This window comes from Chelonia mydas, chromosome 11 (genome assembly GCF_015237465.2).
Source record: "Chelonia mydas isolate rCheMyd1 chromosome 11, rCheMyd1.pri.v2, whole genome shotgun sequence".
NCBI classification, from domain to species: Eukaryota; Metazoa; Chordata; order Testudines; family Cheloniidae; genus Chelonia; species Chelonia mydas.
Window position 1 is genome coordinate 17,815,814 of NC_051251.2, and position 16,399 is coordinate 17,832,212.

At 38.8% G+C, this 16,399-nt stretch overlaps 1 protein-coding gene across 6 annotated transcripts in view; it reads left to right on the forward strand.

Moving 5' to 3' along the window:
- The window catches only part of MGAT5 (alpha-1,6-mannosylglycoprotein 6-beta-N-acetylglucosaminyltransferase), a 222,901-nt gene that overhangs the window by 49,751 nt on the left and 156,751 nt on the right, over positions 1–16,399 (forward strand). Inside the window, exon 2 of one of the 6 annotated variants that reach the window (XM_043525073.1) lies at positions 11,519–11,571. The exons of the other annotated variants lie outside the window; for them this stretch is intronic. The gene's annotated coding sequence lies outside the window, so the exon portion shown is untranslated. The remainder of the gene's footprint in view (positions 1–11,518; positions 11,572–16,399) is intronic. 6 annotated transcript variants of the gene reach the window in all.

Below are 16,399 nucleotides of genomic sequence, written 5' to 3' on the forward strand. Positions count from 1 at the left end.
TCAGGAACCTGCACGCACTTTGGTGTAAGTACATAACACATGAGAATATGTGCTGATGTAACACTGTAGCATAGATGCTTCCTACATCTATGGAAAGGGTTTTCCCATCAACATAGTTAATCCACCTCTTCGAGAGGCTGTAATTAGGTCGATGGAAGAATTTCTCCATCCACCTACCTGTGCCTACACTGAGGGAAAGAGGAGTTTAGGTCAACCTAACTGCGGGGCTCAGGACACACAATTTTTCATAGCTCTGAGGAACATAGCCAGGTCAGTCAAATTTTTAAGTGTAAACCAGGCCTGAGTATCATATCCAGGCATATGAATGACTGTTAATGAATGTAGAAGATGTGAAGCATAATACTGATAGCATGCATCTAAAGAGATGCTGCTTTTGTTTAGTCATGCATTCTCCTCTAATATTGTGAGGAAGGACACTGCTAATGATCTTTTATAAAATGAATGTGAACTGTGGAATTCCGCAGAGAATTTGCAGTTTCATTCAATTTTTCAGTGAATGGATTGTCTTCCAGGACACCTCAGTTTTTTTTTTTTTTAACAAAAGTTAATGTTATATAGAAATGTCTTTAGGAAATTTTAAATAAAACACAATACCAACAATTCTGTTTAGATTTAAATATTTCCCTCTAGTATTCAGTGCACACATTGACAGATTGTTTTAGTGCATGAAAATGACTGTTTTCATTATCTGAGTTGAGAGAGAAGCAGAAAATGAAGAAAGAGCATAACTTTTTTAAAGTAGATCTGATTTTTAAAGATTTTGTTTTTAATAAGATTAGGGTTTTAAAGTGGCAGAGCATTTTTAAAAATAGACTTTTAATTTGACGATTCTCAAAACTCTCAGAAGTTTGTGCTCCTTAATGTATATATGTTTGGTTATTTTCAATTTAAAACATCAAAAAGAAAAGGAGTACTTGCGGCACCTTAGAGACTAACCAATTAATTTGAGCATAAGCTTTCGTGAGCTACAGCTCACTTCATAGCTCACGAAAGCTTATGCTCAAATAAATTGGTTAGTCTCTAAGGTGCCACAAGTACTTCTTTTCTTTTTGCGAATACAGACTAACACGGCTGTTACTCTGAAACCTTAAAACATCAAGACTGCTTTTTGTAAAGTAATTCTCATTCTTAGACTGACTTATGGCTTTTGGGACACCCAGATGGCTATTAACTGATAACATTTATACTTTTAATTTTTTTTTTAAATTGGATTTCAACATAAATAATTTCTTATTGTTTAAAATCAGATAGCTGGTACCAAAATTAATCAGTTAAACCTTAACATCCTTGTGAGGTAGATGGTATTATTCTAATTTCACAAATCAGCAAACTGAAACACAGAGAAGTGACTACAACAGGGTTATAAAATGAGTCAGAGAGCCAGGAACTGCTTTACTCTTACTGCTCCTGAAGAAGTAAGGAGTGATGGTAGTTGCAGGCTTACTCAAGCAATTTATTTCCAGTTAGTACTTTCAGCACATATTGTTTGTCATGGGATCTTGTCTCCTCTGTGTGTGCATTGTTGTAGCCCATTAAAGTAATTTGGACCTATGCATTTTTCTTAAAGGAAGACTAGATGCCTATACATTCTCTTCATTTGCTCATCTGAGATGCAAGTAGTCAGAAGTTTTCTTTCCTTCCTTTTTTCACTTTTCTAAAGAAAATTGCTTAGCAGTTCCTATGATCTTTAAACTGTATAAACACACCTGGGAACATTTTAATGTGCCTTCTCCTCTCAGAAAGCTGTCTATTTTGGCCAATGAACTTGTCAAGAAATGGAAACAGACTCCTGCTGCTACTGGGTGGGTAAATCTGCTGCAGTCTGCAAAGGGTAAATCATTTTTTGGATTTGTCTTCTAATCTTTTACTTCTTACCTTCACTGTGACCTGTATTTGTCAGATCCCCTGAGGCTGGCATTGTTACTGAGTGTGGCAACAGCTGTGCAATGCTAATGAGCTTCAGGAAAATGGAACAAGTTGTCTGTGGTTGCTGCAACCCTTACAGCGTCTTTATCAGCCTTGTTATATGTTAGGAAGGCCACTTCTCCTCATGCAGTATTGGTTGTATTATAAAAATAGTGAAGGATACTGCCTGCAGAAAGCAACTGATTAGCATCTTGGATTAAAAAACTTGGCTCTAATATATACTTTACTAAACATATTACAAGACTGCAGGATTCAGAGTCAATGCAATGACTCTGTTAACTCTTTAGGTTTGGGGGTTTGACTCTCTTTGACCCATAAGCTAATGTGGTTTGAGCTACTTACTCCCAAAGGTTTGGCGCACGCTTTCTTACAGCCCAACTCCTCAATATTTCTAATGTGCCTGTTGCTTGTAGTAGCCAAGTGCCAAGTTAGATTATAGAAGAGTTCTGTCCAGAAGGTCAGTTATTTTTCCATCCTACCTTTGGACCATATCTTTCTTGCTATCTATTTTTTGGGGACAATGCTGTGTAGAAGAGGCAAGTTAGGAGGCAATTTATTCAGTGTAATTAACCCTTTTTCCTATTCTCAGATGGTTTGTGAACTGATCACAATTTTCCTGAATCTGGTTTATTCATATTAACTATAATCATTTACCAGAAAAAAATAGTTTATGGGTTATCCACAAATAAGGTATTATGGTTATTCACTGTGATTGATCACATGATATAGTTCTGTTCCCTGACTGGAAGACAAACTATATCAGAAGAAAGAAACGGAGTACTTGTGGCACCTTAGAGACTAATACATTTATTGGAGCATAAGCTTTCGTGAGCTACAGCTCACTTCATCGGAATGAATGAATGCATCCAATGAAGTGAGCTGTAGCTCACGAAAGCTTATGCTCAAATAAATTTGTTAGTCTCTAAGGTGTCACAAGTACTCCTTTTCTTTTTGTGGATACAGACTAACATGGCTGCTACTCTGAAATATATCAGAAGAGTGAATAGCTAATATTCTTTCTCATGTACTCTTGTTTGCATACAAATATGGATTTATCTAAGAATAGCAGGTCATAACAAACATTCAACAAAAAAGCTGGACTCTGAATGTTCTGTAAAAATGAACCAAAAGAAGCACAAATATACGAACAAATGTAATAATGGGTCAGATTTCACAAATATATTTGTGAATGCTTTTTCCCATGTTTGACCACCTCTACGTGTGTGTGTGTGTGAGATGCAGTGTATAGCATCTATCAATATATATCCCAGTATAAATACATAAACATAGGGTTACTCATTTAAAACTTAACCCATGTCTACACTGGCAGCGCTGTGTAGGTACAGGCACTACATGTGTAGCTAAATGCCACAGTGGCCACCCTGTGGTGTGTACCTACACATGACAGTGAAAGGCTCCAGCAGCAGGTAGGCAGCAGAATACTACCCTGAAAAAACAGGGAGAGGCTTGGATGTGTAGAGACCTGTACATAGCCTAAAGTACTGGCATGTCTTTACTTGCCTAAGCAGTGCCTCATCATCTACCCTACTGTTTGTACAAGTGCTTGGGGGGCACGCAGTGTATGTACTCTATATGCCACTGCAAGAGATGTGCGGTGTAGACATACCTTTATGTACATAATGACTTGATCCTGCCTGCATTGCACATATAGGGTCCTTTCCGCACCCTACTCCACCCCCATAAATTCTTCTTTGAGTTTATTTGTAATGCTAACCTGTGCTTGTGCATGTATGCCTGAGGGTAGGTATGGGCCCAGTGCATATTAAGATTCTATTTAACAATATGACTTGCAACTTAAATATTCCATGCGTAAATCCAGGTTCCACTGAAGTCAGTAGCAAAACTCTGACTTCACTGGAGCCAGGCTTTTCCCCTATGTACAATATGGACAAATTATGGTTGCATTAAGAACCTTAATGTCTGCATTTCCTGGCCTTTGAGTGATTACAACTGTAACTGTAACATTAAACTGTCTTAAATGTGAGCACTTAATTTGTCAGCAACAGAGTGGTTTTGTTTTGTTTTTTTAACGGAGAAGTAGTTGAACAGATGTCAATCAAGCACATCTTTAGACTTCCTTTTTTCTAAAATTCAGCTTTGAGCTGAGACCAAGCATGGAGACATACAAGTGACGGGAATGTTTCAGAAAGTTTTGAATGTGTAGTTCTTACGCTAAGCTTCTAGTATGTAGTTTAACTTTATACTATACTATAGTGCTTACCCTGAAGGAAATGCATAGCTCTTTTTATTATTACAAGTGCTAAGTATCTTATCTCTCTCTTTTATATTGCATGAGGGTTAGGACTATTCACATGAATAAGTGTTGGAAGGATCAAAATCTTAGGAGCTTATTTTCAGAGGTGCTAACTGCCCACAGTTCTGCATTTCTGTATAACAGGCCTTTAGGGCCAGATTTTTAAAGGTGTTTATGTGCGGATAGGTGCCTAGTGAGTTTCAAAAGTGCTTAGATGTGTGTCTACCACTGACTTCAATAGGAATTAGGTGCTTTTGAAAATCCCACTATGCGCCTATCTGCATCTTAAATACTTTTAAAAATCTGGACCTTAGTATCTGTCATAGCAGTAGTTACCAGCAGTTAGCTATGTCATGGCTTCCATTATAAGCCCCAAGCTTATGCTGTCCTAATATAGCACAAAATGCTTTGGGCATGATGCTTGGCTTTAGACCAGAGGTGTTTTTCGTAGGAGAATTCTGTTCAGCTGTTTGAGTTATTGTAGAGTTGAAAAATACTTACGCTGCTCAAGAATAAATCCAAAGCAAATGAACAAAATTCCCTCAACCTTCCTTATAAATACTCCTTATTGAGAGGTAAGTCCTCTTCCAGGTTTAGGGGGGAAACATTTAAATCTAGTTATAAGTTACTCAGATTCACTTTTGAGCATGCTCAGTTGACATCTGAGACAATCCTAGGGCACGTCTACACATCAGTAAAAAACCTGTGGCACCAAATCTCAGAACTTAATCAGCTGACTCAGACTCATGGGGCATAGGCTGCAGGGCTAAAAATTGCATTGTAGATGTTTGAACTCAGTCTGGGCTCTGAGACCCTCCCCCCCCCGTTTCGTTTCAAAGCCCAGGGCCTGAGCCCGAACATCTACCCTGCAATTTTTAGCCCCACTGCCCAAGTCCTGCGAGCCCAGGTCAGCTGACCCAGGCTAGTCATGGCTGTGCCACAAGTATTTTATTGAAGTTTCAATGTGAATCCCTAGAGCCTACTGCAGCCTTTTTATATTGCAGTATTCTGTATCCTTCCCAGTCTGACAGGCAGCTGCTGGCCATGATTGGCTGATGGAAGTTTCTTTTCTGTGTCTCCCATCCAAAGGTTGACCATGTTTAGTTTGTGAGTTGAAGGGCTCACATCTTCAGTCATGACCTGCAAATCTATCAGTTGGCCTTTAACTTTACAAAAAGAAAAGGAGTATTTGTGGCACCTTAAAGACTAACAAATTTATTTGAGCATAAGCTTTTGTGAGCTTCATCCAACTTCATCGGATGCATTCAGTGGATGAAGTGAGCTGTAGCTCACGAAAGCTTATGTATGCTCAAATAAATTTGTTAGTCTCTAAGGTGCCACAAGTATTCCTTTTCTTTTTGCAAATACAGACTAACACGGTTGCTACTCTGAAACCTTTAACTTTACAGTATGCTTAGATTAACAATGCCTTATCCTCCACTCATTTGCTGTCTAGTTTGGACTAAGATAGAAGATGCTGTTCGGTATTTTGTTCTGCTTCCCCTTTTTATCCCTCTCCCCATATGTGCGTTAAATGTTACATTCTATTCTTTCCAGCTAAAATGTGGCCTTATAAAAGGAGAGTGCTTCACAGTATAGTTGGGACAGTCAGATTCTTGCTTCATCTTTCTTATCTGAAACCCAGTTCAAATATGAAGGTGATCTAGCTGCCTTCATCTAGATCTGTAACCAGTAAATGTCTGTCTTTCTGCAAGTTTTTTCCCTTTTAAATTACCTCTTCTCCAGTTAAAAACTGATTGTTGAATTGCATGCTCAGTATTAAAGTCTTGGTGGCATTGTTTTCTGTCTTTTATCTAGAAAGATCTCCACCTTTTGTGCTTAGTTGCATCTCGCATTTTTTTTCTGGCTGTGCTTGAAAAGTGGCATAAGAGGCAAAGATTCTGCCCCAGGGCTCATGTAACTTCTGTCTTCATCCTCCCAAACCTGCTGTTCTGGAATCCCTTCACCCTGTGGGAATTCCATGGAGGTGGATGGAAAACTACTCTCTAAATCAGGGGTGGGCAAACTTTTTGGCCCGAGGGCCACATCGGGGTTGCAAAACTATATGGAGGGCCGGGTAGGGAAGGCTGTGTCTCCCCAAACAGCCTGGCCCTCCCCCCCCCCCCCGACCGCCCCCTCCTGGGACCCCACCCCCTATCTAACCTCCCCTTCTCCATGTCCCCTGACTGCCCCCCCCTCCCCCGAACCTCTGCCCCATCCAACCGCCCCCGTCCCCTGACTGACTCCCGGGACCACCCGCTCCCCGACCCCTTACCATGCCGGAGCCAGCCACGAAGCAGTGGGCCAGAGCGCTGGCGGCGTGGTGCGCTGATGCTGCGGGGGAGGGGAGACAACAGGGAAGGGGCCAGGGGCTAGCCTCCCTGGCCAGGAGCTCAGGGGCCAGGCAGGACAGTACCGCAGGCTGGATGTCGGCCGTAGTTTGCCCACCTCTGCTCTAAATAGAAATTGTAGTGGTGGAAAAATAGAAAATCTTACAGTATACAGCAGGCTTTTATTTTAAAAATAAATTCACTTAAGCTGCATTAGATTCTGTGGCTGATTTTTGTTACTTTCAGAGTTATGCAACATTACATTAAACAAATTAATTCCCTGTCATTGCTGTCAGGTGAAAATAGCAGTATATTTTACCAGGTTTTCTGAGAGGAAAAACAACCTATTCCTGCTCATGCTTGTGCTCTGAGAATGAATTACCTAAAGCTGATCATCACTGTTCTGCATTAACACCTTTTGGTGAGATTGTATGGTTGATACAACCAAAAAATGTTTGGTTGATCTGCCTTTTTTTATTATCCCTGATGTTTGTTCACGCAACAACCTGCAGTGTCATTTCGGTTTTCTAATACTAATTTTTGAGCTGCTCCGGAACTCCTGCAGGCCATGTTAGATTGTTGTTCTGCAGTCCTTCACTTAAAAAATAATAATAATTAGGAACCATTAGAGGGCCACACTGGAGTTGAAAATATAGTTTTAAAAAACAAATGCCCCATCAGTCTTGGAATACTACCCATATGGAGAGAGGCTAAGTGTGAAAATAGGTGAGCAGATTTCACATCTAAACTTCCAGGATGGTGATAGTAAAAAGGTAAGTTAAAAATATCAAGCAGTATTCAATATAACAGTTGTACATAAATAGCATTTTTCACACACCAGATATAAATGTACTTTACATTAATAAGATGTACCTCACAAAACCCAGGTGAGAGGGAAATGTAAACATTTTACAGTTAGGGAAATGGATGCAGATAAGGGTCTGGTATTCAAAAGTTTTTAGCACCTGCACCTCCCATCAGTTGCAGTTTGAGTTGTAGATGTGCATCATTATTTAAGATCCAGCCCTTGGTGACTTCCTCTGTATAAACGTGCTTTTGAAGATAGCTGATGTCCTAGAATATTTTAAACTATTTGTTACATCTTTTGATCATTCTCAGTTCTGCACAGGGTGGATAAAACTCAGTGATTTAAAAAAAAAAATCCAGTTTTTTTTTATTTAAATCGGATTTTTTTTTATGAAGTGCTTTTTGAGGGAAAAACCTATCTAAAGATTGTTTTAATTAAGATACATTATAGCTCAAAGATATCTCATCATGGAATAGGGATTATAAATTCTAATTCTATAGTATGAGACAATATATTAATGTAATGTTTAAGAAAAGTTTTGTAAATGAGTTTCAATAGTTCATGGATTAGGGACCAATTTTATGGGGTTCCAGGGGCTTCTGTATAGATTATTTAGGTTCATCTTTCTATCTACCCAATGGGACTCGGTGTGCTCAGTCTAGAAGATACCATCAGAGATGCTTAGTTTTGCAGTTCTCAAACTGTGGATTTGCGTCTCTAGAGATAACATGCTTGTGAGAAATAACAGACCTCAATCAACCCTGTTGTCCCTCTACAAATTTGTGTATACAGAGTCAATCCCTTACCTCTCTCTAAAAGTGCAGTTTCAGAAAGTTCAGTGAATAGAAGATTGTTGGAGGCGGAATAGAACTGGACAAGGAGAAGAAGTCTGGACGTAAATGTGAGAAGGGAGGGACAGGCAGTAATCTTGAGGTCTTTCTGAGTGTAGCCTTTATTGATTTGAGATCTACCATACCATTCTCTCACGAGAAGGGAAAACCTATAATGGCAGCAGGCCGTAAAAGAGACCCAGTTTGGGAATAAGAACCATTCAAGAAATATATGTTTGCTGATGATGTTTTAAAGAAAGTAATACTGGTGAACTGGTGGAAGTCACTTAAGCACTTGGATTCAGAAGCTGTTGACGTGATAATCTCACTTTAACAGCAGTAGCTTCTTCTGCTGGTGTAGAAAGAATATTTTTTTCCTTTGGACTAATTCATTTCAAATTGAGAAATCGTTTGAGACCTGAAAAGGCAGGAAAGCTTGTTTTTCTTTTCAGATTATGAAGAAACAGGGAAATGAAGGTGAAGACGACTGAGTTAGCTGCAGAAGCCAATATTTTAAGTTTAAAAGTGGGGAAAAAAATACCCCCCCTGAGTGATACAAGTTTCAGCGCTGTAAAGTGGCAGTGAAGACGGTGCTACAGCGCTGGGAGCTCTTCCCCTGGCAGAGGTGGTTTGATTACAGCACTGGGAGAGTTCTCTCCTGGCGCTGCGACTACCCAGACGGTGTTAAAGCGCTGCCACGGCAGCACTTTAATGTCAGCTGTGTAGACATACCCTAATAATTGACAGAAACGATTCTCATCTTTTTCCAAGTCCTGATGTTTTTACATTTTAGCATTAGTTGATCTGATGGTTAGTAATACTGGCATATAGGCATCCAGTAAACCATTATTTACAGTAAATTTTACTTATTTTTTATGTTTGCCAGGAAACTGTTTCCTTATTGTGAGATATCATCTTGTGCCATCGACGTGTGACTTATCCCTTAAAGCAAGATTGCTGAAAGACATTTGACATTCATCTTATAGCAAACATTTTTATAATATAATCTTGTGTGTATATGACATATTATGTTGTCCTCTCTACTTGTGCCTCCTATTTCTCCCTTAAACCCTCTCTCTACATGTGCAGGCACACAACGTGCGCCAGTAACAACTTTGTTAGTGGAAATATCATGCTTTGTTTCTTTAAAGAAGGTCTTCAGTTAAGGACTAGATAAATGTTTGCACAATACACTGTGTGTGAGAGTGAATGACACATACTCAGTGTGTGTAAATGAGGATCTAACCCATAGATTTTAGCTAGTGTAAATCATCATCAGCTCCATTGAGGTTGAGAGCTACATAGATTTAGGCCGGCTGAGGATCTGGCCGAAATATGCAAGCTTTATTTGTGTTTCATGTGTAAATGACATACTAGCTTTTTAAGAAAGACCTTTACAGGATTGACTCTAGTATCAAACAAATTATGTTCCTAACATTTCTCATTAACAATGAGTTTTTGTTGGTTGGTTTTGCTTCCAAAGGCAATAGAGATTTAAAAAATAGTCCTTTTCACTACCTTTTTCTAATATCTTGAGATGAGACAAGGTCATATTCAGCTTAAAAGTGTTTATATAGGGGTGCCAATAAATTGTTTTCTGCCTAGCAGAAAGCTAGCTGTCTGTATTTACAGTCTTGTGTATTGTACTTTTGGAACCTGATCTGTTAGTCATCACCAGTTGCCCTTCTTTTAGCTCCTGTTTCAACCTTAGGAGTATCAAGGATTGTTAATGTCGTATTCATAGATTCCAAGGCCAAAAGGGACCATTATGATCATCTAATTTTATTTCCTGTATCACACAGGCCATAGAACTTCCCCAAAATAATTCCTAGAGCACATCTTTTAGAAAAACATCCAGTCTTGATTTAAAAATTGTCACTAATGGAGACTCCCATGACTCCATGGTAAATTGTTCCATGGTTAATTTCCCTTACTGTTAAATTATGCTTTATTTCCAGTCTACATTTGTGTAGCTTCAGCGTCCAGCCATTGGATGGTGCTATACCTTTCTCTGCCAGATTGAAGAGCCCATTATTAAATATTTGCTCCCCCTGTAGATACTTATAGATTGTAATCAAGTCACCCCTTAATCTTCTCTTTGTTAAGATAAATAGATTGAGCTCTTTTGAGTCTGTCACTGTAAGACAGGTTTTCTAATCCTATAACCATTTTTGTGGTTCTTCTCTGAACCCTATTCAATTTACCAACATCCTTCTTGAATTGTGGATACCAGAACTGGACACTGTATTCCAACAGCAGTCGTACCAGTGCCAAATACAAAAGTAAAATAACCTCTCTACTCCTACGTGAGATTCCCTTGTTTACGCATCCAAGGATCGCGTTAGCACTTCTGGCCACAGCATCGCTCTGGGAGCTCATGTTCAGTTGATTATCCACCACAACTCCCAGATCTTTTTCATAGTCTCTGCTTCCCAGGATAGAGTCCTCCATCCTGTAAGTATGAACTACATTTTTTGTTCCTAGAGGCATACATTTTGCTATATTATAATGCGTTTTGTTTGCTTGTGTCCAGCTTACCAAGCAATCCAAATCACTCTGTATCAGTGACCTATCCTCTTCATTATTTACCACTTCCCCAGTTTTTGGGTCATCTGTAAACTTTCAGTGATATTATGTTTTCTTCCAAGTCAATAAAAATGTTAACTAGCGTAGGACCAAGAACCAGTCCCTGCGGGTCTCCACTATAAAGTCACCCATTTGATGATGATTCCCTGTTTACAATTACAATTTGAGACGTGTGAGTTAGCAAGCTTCTCTTATCCATTTATTATATGATGCCCTCTTTGATCTGTTTCCTTTGGGTCAGGATAGCTCTGTGCATTCAACGATTTAATTTACCCTGCCGTTGTCTAAATGTGTGTTGTCTGACACATTTGTTAAAAACATTTTTTCATCTGCTTAATAAATGTCGTCTTTGCTTCCTTTTTGATTTCCACTGAATTGGGTTATTATCTCAGACCTCAGGGCGTGTGCTTCTCTTTTTTCTGCCAGATCTTTTAATTTCTTTTTCAGCTTGACACATTTATCCATCTTCCAGTCATTTTCAGCTCATCAGAGCTAATTTTTCCTTTTTTTTCTTGCTAGTCTTTTCTCTGCAACTTTCTTGTATATTTATTGCCATACTGTGTTTGTATTATGTATTGAGCTAGCGAAGCACTATAAGTTCTTACATATATTAAAAATGTGGGTCAGAATCTTGGCTCCCCACCCTCCAGCTTTTCTTGGAGATGTTATTCATCCATAGCCTTAAATGCAAACACACACATATATAAACTCTCTCCTTTTTTTTGTGTTTTGTTTTGTGAAGGATCTCCTTAACTGAGACGGAGAGGTTTGCCCTAAACATGAAGAGAGTGCTAGGTAGGACTCAGCACCATGTATATCTATATTTAATTTCCTCTGCATGTGTGTTATATGTAAAGCTATGTAATTAATTTTCTAAGGAACTGCTCTCCTAGCCTAATGTAAATAGGAATGAAATTAAACTTCCTTACATCTGAGGTGGAGAAGACCAGTATACAACTCAAACAATTTAAGAAAAGTCATAGTTTTTGAAGGAATTGATAAAATCATAGAAATTAGAGAAGAAACCTGTTAGGTCAGTCAGTCAGTCTTCCTGACAATGCAGGATAGGTCCCTCAAGTACTCCCCTCTCCGCCCCCCTCCCTCCGCCCCTGGTGCTTTGATGGGAAGAAAAGTCTTTGTGGGAAGGATCAGGAAATAGGTAAGAGTTGGTGCAGGAACAGCATTGTTTTATCGTAGTCATTCTCAAATTGTGGTCTGTGGAATGCTGCTGGTTTGTGGGTGCTGATCCTCCTTGTTTCCAGCAGTTTCATATGCCCTGTATTGGAAGGAGCCAGGAGGCCCTGCAAAAGCAGCTGGAGAGGAGGAGGAGGAGTGAGCCTAGTATTAGCTAACTCTGAGGAGGAGAAAGAGGAAAAACTAGGAGATACTCACAAGAGGTATGAATTGCACTAGCGTGGCCAGCCAGTATTAAGAGAGGAAAGTTCAGTGGAGAAGGGAATGAGGCAGTGAGCAGCATGTCCAGGAAAGATGGTAACCAAGCAGCAGGAAAGCATATGCAGGGGGGGGATGAGAGGGTGACCTGACTCAGTGTCAGGGAAACAGAGAGAGGGATGGGACCTGAAGAGATGGGAGAAAGATGAGGAGTGAAGGAGACAAAAGGGCAAAATAGTACATTCAAAGTGTATTAAAACACTCTGCTGATATTTCCATGTAAACAATTGCATTTGTTGCAGTACTGTGCTTGTAGACTGGAGGGGAGGTGGTCTACGATGCTCATTGTGAAGATGTGGTCCAGGCAATGAGAGTTGGAGACCCCCTGAGTTACAGTTGGAGACGACTCAAAAGTAATATGGTGTCTGATTAAGAGGAAACATGTTTGATAGGATAAAATTCCTATGTAAAATTCCCTAGCCCTGAGCCTCTTCCCCCACACCCAAACTGCTGCTGCTGGCTCAGGGGCTTCCTGGCTTGGGCAGCCTCTGAGTCAGCACCAGCCGCTGCAGAAGTCACTGAGGTTACTGAAAGTCATAGAATCTGTGACATACTTGCAGCCTTAGTTATTATATAAATATTGATGTTTACCAAAATATTAATATTTACTTTTGGAATGATGATGTAGGATGGACAGAGGTTTGTCTTTCAGCCTTGTGCAATAAAGTTCCTCTTGAGGAAACAAATCTTGAATTACAATATCAATAGCAATTAAAGCAACAGCCAAATACGTTCCAGTGGGGAAGCCTCGGGCATTGCAGCATGGTCTGCCTCCAAAATACAGATCATAAAAAGGACTAGATGTGAATGAAATACGTTTTCATCTAATCCATTACTGTGGTCTTTATCAAGACCAAAAAGAGGAAATGGTTTTCTCAGGGCAAAAAACCCCCCTGTTTTCCACTTATCTAATGATACAAGGAAAGAGCCAGTGTAGGTGTAAGGGGAGGAGCATTGTTTGTCACGAATGGTATCAAAAGGGCAATCAAAAGAGAGCTTAGTCGAGCTCTGAACTTTGGTAGCCACATGTTATGCCGAATTCATTTATTCTGTTGCATGCCAAGGGGTTAGAATGTGTTTTACCAATCTGACAACCTTTTTTCTTGCTCTGTTGGTTTGTTGCTTTTGCCGCTGTTACCTAAGCTTGTGAGAGCAGTCCAGTGCTTCTGCACAGATTTACAGTGCTTAATGCTTAGTGTAGGCAATGTAAACTCATATTTTTCATTTAGGTGAGCATGGGCCATAGCTGAAGTGGTGCTGCTCTACTGAATTTGCAAGTAAAGATGTTCCATGAGTGTCCATTGAGTACAGTATGTATTGATTCTCCCTATGAAATCTAGATAGATATTAAGTCCTGCATGTATCCAGAGAACTGCCAATCCCCTACCAGCTTAGCTAACAATTGGATGATAGGATATGGATAACATGGTAAATTGTGGTCTAGAGCTTAGCATTATTCCCGGCTTTGCCTCTAACATACTATGTGGACTTGGACAAGTTATTTAACCTCTTTGCCTTAGTTACAATTCTCAGTAAGACTTTACAATCTCATAGGGGTGTAGAGAATTAAATAAGTGCTTTGAAAAAAATTAGGGCTGTCGATTAATTGCAGTCAACTCACGCGATTAACTAAAAAATTAATCGTGATTAATGACACTTTAAACAATAGAATACCAACTGAAATTTATTAAATATTTTGGATGTTTTTCTACATTTTCAAATATATTGATTTCTATTACAACACAGAATACAAAGTGTACAGTGCTCACTTTATATTATTATTTTTGATTACAAATATTTGCACTGTAAAAATGGTAAAAAATAGTATTTTTCATTTCACCTCATACAAGTACTGGAGTGCAATCTCTTTACCATGAAAGTGTAACATATAAATGCAGATTTGACAAAACGCAAAGAAGGTACCAATGTGAGATTTCTAAAAATAGCTACAGCACTCGACCCAAGGTTTAAGAATCTGAAGTGCTGTCCAAAATCTGAGAAGGATGGGGTGTGGAGCATGCTTTCAGAAGTCTTAAAGGAGCAACACTCCGATGTGGAAACTACAGAACCCGAACCACCAAAAAAGAAAATCAACCTTCTGCCGGTAGCATCTGACTTAGTTGATGAAAATGAACATGCTTTGGTCCGCTCTGCTTTAGAGTGTTATCGAGCAGAAACTGTCATCAGCATGGATGCATGTCCTATGGAATGGTGGTTGAAGCATGAAGGGACATATGAATTTTTAGCGTGTCTGACACGTAAATATCTTGCGACGCCAGCTACAACAGTGACATGTGATCACCTGTTCTCACTTTCAGGTGACATTGTAAACGAAGCAGGCAGCATTATCTCCTGCAAATTGTAACCACACTTGTTTGTCTGAGCAATTGACTGAAGTAGGACTGAGTGGACTTGTAGGCTCTAAAGTTTTACATTGTTTTATTTTTGAATGTAGTTATTTTTTGTACATAATCCTACATTTGTAAGTTCAACTTTCATGATAGAGATTGCACTGTAGTACTTGTATTAGGTGAATTGAAAATACTATTTCTTTTGGGTTTTTTACAGTGCAAATACTTCTAATCAAAAATAAATTAAGGTGAGCACTATACACTTTGTATTCTGTGTTGTAATTGAAATCAATATATTTGAAAATGTAGAAAACATCCAAAAATATTTAAATAAATGGTATTCTGTTATTGTTTAACAGTGTGATTAATTGAGATTAATTTTTTTAGTTGCTTGACAGCCCTAAAAAAATACATCTGCTAAAAGATACTAGAGAGCAACTAATCCAATAATCTGTGTTTACCACTGGTTTCTGCTGGATGGAATCAGAACTGATCAGCTGTGGATGACAGGCCCTATAATTACTAAAAGCTACGTGAGATTTTCCTTTAATGCAGGTAGTTGGGCCTATGCTTTTGTAGCAGAAGGGTGTGGGTTCTGTCCCTATTGTTGCTATGGAGTTCTGAGTGGCCATGGTATGTGTTGCATGGTGACAGCTGTAGTCACAGATTTCCTGATATTTTTATATTATCCTATATAACGGCATGTATCTCACTTCAGCAAGCCCTTCAAAAATAAATCTCTTAAGTCATAGGAGTGATATAACTGATTTATGAGAATCTGACAGTTGAGAGTGAAAAGTGATGAGCAGTGTCAGAATAACACAATTGCTGAACCAGCAAAATTATTCTACAAAATATTCATATCAGCTGAGGTGGATAAGCACCTGGCAAATGCTTACCTACCTATAGTTTTGCAAGCTGGCATTACAAAGATTGTATAAGACAAATATTATTGCACGATGTGAGATGGTTTCTAATATTTCTTTTCTCTTTTTGTAGGTGACAAAATGACTTGCTAATCCTTTGGTCTTATACATTGATATATTAATAATATCATATAAATATGAAAATTTACATACAGTAAAGGAAATATGTGTTAAAAGAGGCAACTGACATACACAGTTGTGACTAACTTTGAAATTTAAATCAGAGGCAAATTTTAATTGTCAGCTCTTCAAACAATGTGAGAAAAGAACTATGCGGAAATAAGTGAGGACTGGAATAAGCTATAGCACAGTTGCTTGCAAACAGATGACTCTTCTTTAATTATCGAAATTCTAATTCCATTCAATTCTGTGCGTTCTCAGGTAGTGCTTATATTTACCGTTGTTTGTCTAGTCTCATAAAATATACTATATTCAAAATGCTTGCCAAGAACAAATCTGTAGGAAGAAATTTTTTATGCTGACCCAGGGTCAAAACTTTCCCACATAACAAGAAAAAAAAAAACACTACAAAAGACTTTGTTTAAGCTGAGAAGTTTTTTAAAAAAAGGCTTTGTTCTTTCTGTGACTCAGTAATATACAGTTGATTTAAAATATGGATTGTTCATTTCCCATGATTTTTAAAATTTGGCTTTATTTTAGTTTAAATATTTCAGTTGGGGAAAAAAGAAAAGGAGTACTTAGAATCATAGAATATCAGGGTTGGAAGCGACCTCAAGAGGTCATCTAGTCCAGCCCCCTGCTCAAAGCAGGATCAATCCCCAACCAATCACGAAAGCTTATGCTCAAATAAATTTGTTAGTCTCTAAGGTGCCACAAGTACTGCTTTTCTTTTTGCAGATACAGACTAACACGGCTGCTGCTCTGAAACCTGTC